The sequence below is a fragment of the Salmo salar genome, chromosome 16 (assembly GCF_965601325.2).
Source record: "Salmo salar chromosome 16, fSalSal1, whole genome shotgun sequence".
NCBI lineage: Eukaryota > Metazoa > Chordata > Actinopteri > Salmoniformes > Salmonidae > Salmo > Salmo salar.
Window position 1 is genome coordinate 95,766,303 of NC_138306.1, and position 6,171 is coordinate 95,772,473.

The following is a 6,171-nucleotide window of genomic DNA, read 5'->3' on the forward strand; positions in this document are numbered from 1 at the left end:
CCTGACTCATATAGTGTCTGTATCTCCTCTAAACAGTTAACCTGACTCATATAGTGTCTGTATCTCCTCTAAACAGTTAACCTGACTCATATAGTGTCTGTATCTCCTCTAAACAGTTAACTCATATAGTGTCTGTATCTCCTCTAAACAGTTAACCTGACTCATATAGTGTCTGTATCTCCTCTAAACAGTTAACCTGACTCATATAGTGTCTGTATCTCCTCTAAACAGTTAACCTGACTCATATAGTGTCTGTATCTCCTCTCAACAGTTAACCTGACTCATATAGTGTCTGTATCTCCTCTAAACAGTTAACCTGACTCATATAGTGTCTGTATCTCCTCTAAACAGTTAACTCATATAGTGTCTCTATCTCCTCTAAACAGTTAACCTGACTCATATAGTGTCTGTATCTCCTCTAAACAGTTAACCTGACTCATATAGTGTCTGTATCTCCTCTAAACAGTTAACCTGACTCATATCGTGTCTGTATTCTCCTCTAAACAGTTAACCTGACTCATATAGTGTCTGTATCTCCTCTAAACAGTTAACCTGACTCATATAGTGTCTGTACCTCCTCTAAACAGTTAACCTGACTCATATAGTGTCTGTATCTTCTCTAAACAGTTAACCTGACTCATATAGGGTCTGTATCTCCTCTAAACAGTTCACCTGACTCATATAGTGTCTGTATCTCCTCTAAACAGTTAACCTGACTCATATCGTGTCTGTATTCTCCTCTAAACAGTTAACCTGACTCATATAGTGTCTGTATTCTCCTCTAAACAGTTAACCTGACTCATATAGTGTCTGTACCTCCTCTAAACAGTTAACCTGACTCATATAGTGTCTGTATCTCTTGTCCTCAGTGACATCAGGCGTATCGGTGTGTCTCTGATTGGCCACCAGAGGAGGATGGTGAGCAGCATTCAGAATCTTCGTCTTCAGTTCCTCACCGTCCAACACAACGGATTCCACAACTAAACCAACCCCCCCCCCCCCAAGAAAAAAACCCGTCTAGGAATGCTATAGACAGACAGAGAGGCCTGGGTGTGTTCATTCGGGACACACCAAACGGAAAGAAAACAAAACTGAAACAGAGAGCGATTACCCAGAAACGCTTGCTTCTGAACTTCTAGATATTCTCTCGGCGGACTGGTGAACTGTGTTACCTCGTGGTCTACTATCATGGCGTCTATCCCTGATCCAGAAGACTTGGGGATGGAAGTAGTTTCAGCCCACGTCCTAAACAGCACCCTATTTCCCTTATGGTGCAGCGTTTAGGACAGTCACATGCGGTATGAAGCACACGGCGAGACAAGTGTACTGATGGGTCTTCCTCTAATCAAGTGGACGCAGACCGACTGAAACGGGACTCTCAGTTTAGAGACCACTACTTTTGACAAAATGGGATGATAAAATGTGTCTTATTTATTTCAGATGTTTTTGTTTCCTTGTTCATTTATCAAGCAGCAGCTCACTGGAGATTCTGACCAACTGGAATAGAAAGGATAATGTGGAGGAGATTCTGACCAACTGGAATAGAAAGGATAATGTGGAGGAGATTCTGACCAACTGGAATAGAAAGGATAATGTGGAGGAGATTCTGACCAACTGGAAGATAAAGGACAATGTGGAGGAGATTCTGACCAACTGGAATAGAAAGGATAATGTGGAGGAGATTCTGACCAACTGGAAGATAAAGGACAATGTGGAGGAGATTCTGACCAACTGGAATAGAAAGGATAATGTGGAGGAGATTCTGATCAACTGACCAACTGGAATAGAAAGGACAATGTGGAGGAGATTCTGACCAACTGGAATAGAAAGGACAATGTGGAGGAGATTCTGACCAACTGGAATAGAAAGGACAATGCGGAGGAGATTCTGACCAACTGGAATAGAAAGGACAATGTGGAGGAGATTCTGACCAACTGGAATAGAAAGGACAATGCGGAGGAGATTCTGACCAACTGGAATAGAAAGGACAATGTGGAGGAGATTCTGACCAACTGGAATAGAAAGGACAATGCGGAGGAGATTCTGACCAACTGGAATAGAAAGGACAATGTGGAGGAGATTCTGATCAACTGGAATAGAAAGGACAATGTGGAGGAGATTCTGACCAACTGGAATAGAAAGGACAATGTGGAGGAGATTCTGACCAACTGGAATAGAAAGGACAATGTGGAGGAGATTCTGACCAACTGGAATAGAAAGGACAATGCGGAGGAGATTCTGACCAACTGGAATAGAAAGGACAATGTGGAGGAGATTCTGACCAACTGGAATAGAAAGGACAACGTGGAGGAGATTCTGACCAACTGGAATAGAAAGGACAATGTGGAGGAGATTCTGACCAACTGGAATAGAAAGGACAATGTGGAGGAGATTCTGACCAACTGGAATAGAAAGGACAATGTGGAGGAGATTCTGACCAACTGGAATAGAAAGGACAATGCGGAAGAGATTCTGACCAACTGGAATAGAAAGGACAATGTGGAGGAGATTCTGACCAACTGGAATAGAAAGGACAATGCGGAGGAGATTCTGACCAACTGGAATAGAAAGGACAATGCGGAGGAGATTCTGACCAACTGGAATAGAAAGGACAATGTGGAGGAGATTCTGACCAACTGGAATAGAAAGGACAATGTGGAGGAGATTCTGACGAACTGGAATAGAAAGGACAATGCGGAGGAGATTTTGGAGCAAAAAAGAAGACAAATGAATGTCATCTGATTTTATAAATGTATAGTCCATCATCAACCATAATATATATGAAGTATTTGTGCAAAAGTCATGTTCTGTGAAAAAAGCCTTGTTTAGTTTGATTATTCAGCCTTGTTTAGTTTGAATAGACAGCCTTGTTTAGTTTGAATAGACAGCCTTGTTTAGTTTGAATAGACAGCCTTGTTTAGTTTGAATAGACAGCCTTGTTTAGTTTGCATAGACAGCCTTGTTTAGTTTGATTATTCAGCCTTGTTTAGTTTGAATAGACAGCCTTGTTTAGTTTGAATAGACAGCCTTGTTTAGTTTGAATAGACAGCCTTGTTTAGTTTGAATAGACAGCCTTGTTTAGTTTGATTATTCAGCCTTGTTTAGTTTGAATAGACAGCCTTGTTTAGTTTGAATAGACAGCCTTGTTTAGTTTGAATAGACAGCCTTGTTTAGTTTGAATAGACAGCCTTGTTTAGTTTGAATAGACAGCCTTGTTTAGTTTGAATAGACAGCCTTGTTTAGTTTGAATAGACAGCCTTGTTTAGTTTGAATAGACAGCCTTGTTTAGTTTTCATCCACAATCTATATCTTCACTCAGCAATATGCAGTCTCCTTAGCTGACTGACTGACAGTCTGTTTCTGCTATGTCACGCTTCGTCACTCATTGCCCTGCCTTGTTTGGCTTGACAAGGACAAAGTAGTCAAGGGCACCAACAGATTTGGGACCAGGCTACAGTTTCCTCACTTTATAAAACACGAAGAAGAGTGCAGCTCAACTCCACAACAAATCACCAACCGAAAACAACCTCAAGACGTGTACCATAAGAAACACTTTACTTTGACTGCAGTACAATCCATAGTGCTTGAGCATCTAGATCAGGGATCTCCAGCCCTGTTCCTGGAGTACATACCTTCCTGTAGGTTTACACTCCAACCCTGTTCCTGGAGGTTTTAACTCTAACCCTGTTCCTGGAGGTTTTAACTCCAACCCTGTTCCTGGAGAGATACCCCTCCTGGAGGTTTTAACTCCAACCCTGTTCCTGGAGAGATACCCTCCTGGAGGTTTTAACTCCAACCCTGTTCCTGGAGAGTTACCCTCCTGGAGGTTTTAACTCCAACCCTGTTCCTGGAGAGATACCCCTCCTGTAGGTTTTAACTCCAACCCTGTTCCTGGAGAGATACCCTCCTGTAGGTTTTAACTCCAACCCTGTTCCTGGAGAGATACCCTCCTGTAGGTTTACACTCCAACCCTGTTCCTGGAGAGATACCCCTCCTGTAGGTTTTAACTCCAACCCTGTTCCTGGAGAGATACCCTCCTGTAGGTTTTAACTCCACCCTGTTCCTGGAGAGATACCCTCCTGTAGGTTTTAACTCCAGCCCTGTTCCTGGAGGTTTTAACTCCAACCCTGTTCCTGGAGAGATACCCTCCTGTAGGTTAAATAGACTCAGACAGATACATCAATATTCACACTGACAGGTTAAATAGACTCAGACAGATACATCAATATTCACACTGACAGGTTAAATAGACTCAGATAGATACATCACATCAATATTCACACTGACAGGTTAAATAGACTCAGACAGATACATCAATATTCACACTGACAGGTTAAATAGACTCAGATAGATACATCACATCAATATTCACACTGACAGGTTAAATAGACTCAGATAGATACATCACATCAATATTCACACTGACAGGTTAAATAGACTCAGATAGATACATCAATATTCACACTGACAGGTTAAATAGACTCAGATAGATACATCACATCAATATTCACACTGACAGGTTAAATAGACTCAGATAGATACATCACATCAATATTCACACTGACAGGTTAAATAGACTCAGACAGATACATCAATATTCACACTGACAGGTTAAATAGACTCAGATAGATACATCACATCAATATTCACACTGACAGGTTAAATAGACTCAGATAGATACATCAATATTCACACTGACAGGTTAAATAGACTCAGATAGATACATCACATCAATATTCACACTGACAGGTTAAATAGACTCAGATAGATACATCACATCAATATTCACACTGACAGGTTAAATAGACTCAGACAGATACATCACATCAATATTCACACTGACAGGTTAAATAGACTCAGATAGATACATCAATATTCACACTGACAGGTTAAATAGACTCAGATAGATACATCAATATTCACACTGACAGGTTAAATAGACTCAGATAGATACATCAATATTCACACTGACAGGTTAAATAGACTCAGATAGATACATCAATATTCACACTGACAGGTTAAATAGACTCAGATAGATACATCACATCAATATTCACACTGACAGGTTAAATAGACTCAGACAGATACATCAATATTCACACTGACAGGTTAAATAGACTCAGATAGATACATCACATCAATATTCACACTGACAGGTTAAATAGACTCAGATAGATACATCAATATTCACACTGACAGGTTAAATAGACTCAGATAGATACATCACATCAATATTCACACTGACAGGTTAAATAGACTCAGATAGATACATCAATATTCACACTGACAGGTTAAATAGACTCAGATAGATACATCACATCAATATTCACACTGACAGGTTAAATAGACTCAGATAGATACATCAATATTCACACTGACAGGTTAAATAGACTCAGATAGATACATCACATCAATATTCACACTGACAGGTTAAATAGACTCAGACAGATACATCAATATTCACACTGACAGGTTAAATAGACTCAGATAACACACTTGACTAGGGTGAATGATAAGAATGTCCTCTTTCTCTCTCCCCCTCCCACGCAAGCGCGCACACACACACACACACACCAATCATCGTCCTCATTCATCGCTGTCGCTGGACAGATCCTCACATATTATCCTGACATTGAGAGCTCTCATGGAGTGGATCTGTGCAACAGGTGCTCAGGACGGTTTGGGGGGGGGGGGGGGGGGGGGGTCGACATCACTTCCTCCCTCCCATCCCAGCAATGCACTCTGGGATCTGTAGTAGCATACATATACACATTACGAATGCTTTTTTTTTCTTCTTCTTCCTCCTTACAATTTTCAAATGTATTTTTGTATAATTTATTAAGGGACATTGTACGCCCTAACTGGTGATCAATAAAAGCCTTGTAGGCTGGGTGTTTGTAAAAATGTAATAAATGTACGTTCTACTGGGGGGGGGGGGGGGGTGACGTTGTTATATAGTATTGCCATCATTTTGACTCAACTATTAAGATATTCTTCCTATTGGTGTGATTTAGTCATTTTATGGTAAAAAAAAAAAAGGTGGTCTGTCATCATTGGTCCCGTGTGGCTCAGTTGGTAGAGCATGGTGTTTGCAACGCCAGGGTTGTGGGTTCGATTCCCACGGGGGACCAGTATGGGGGGGGAAAAAATGTAGGAAATCTATGCATTCAC

At 40.9% G+C, this 6,171-nt stretch overlaps 1 non-coding gene across 1 annotated transcript; it reads left to right on the forward strand.

The window, feature by feature from the left end:
* The first annotated feature begins 6,055 nt into the window (after nucleotides 1–6,055).
* On the forward strand, nucleotides 6,056–6,131 carry trnaa-ugc (transfer RNA alanine (anticodon UGC)). The gene has a single exon. It is a non-coding gene; the product is annotated as a tRNA-Ala (tRNA).
* The last annotated feature ends 40 nt before the right edge of the window (nucleotides 6,132–6,171 follow it).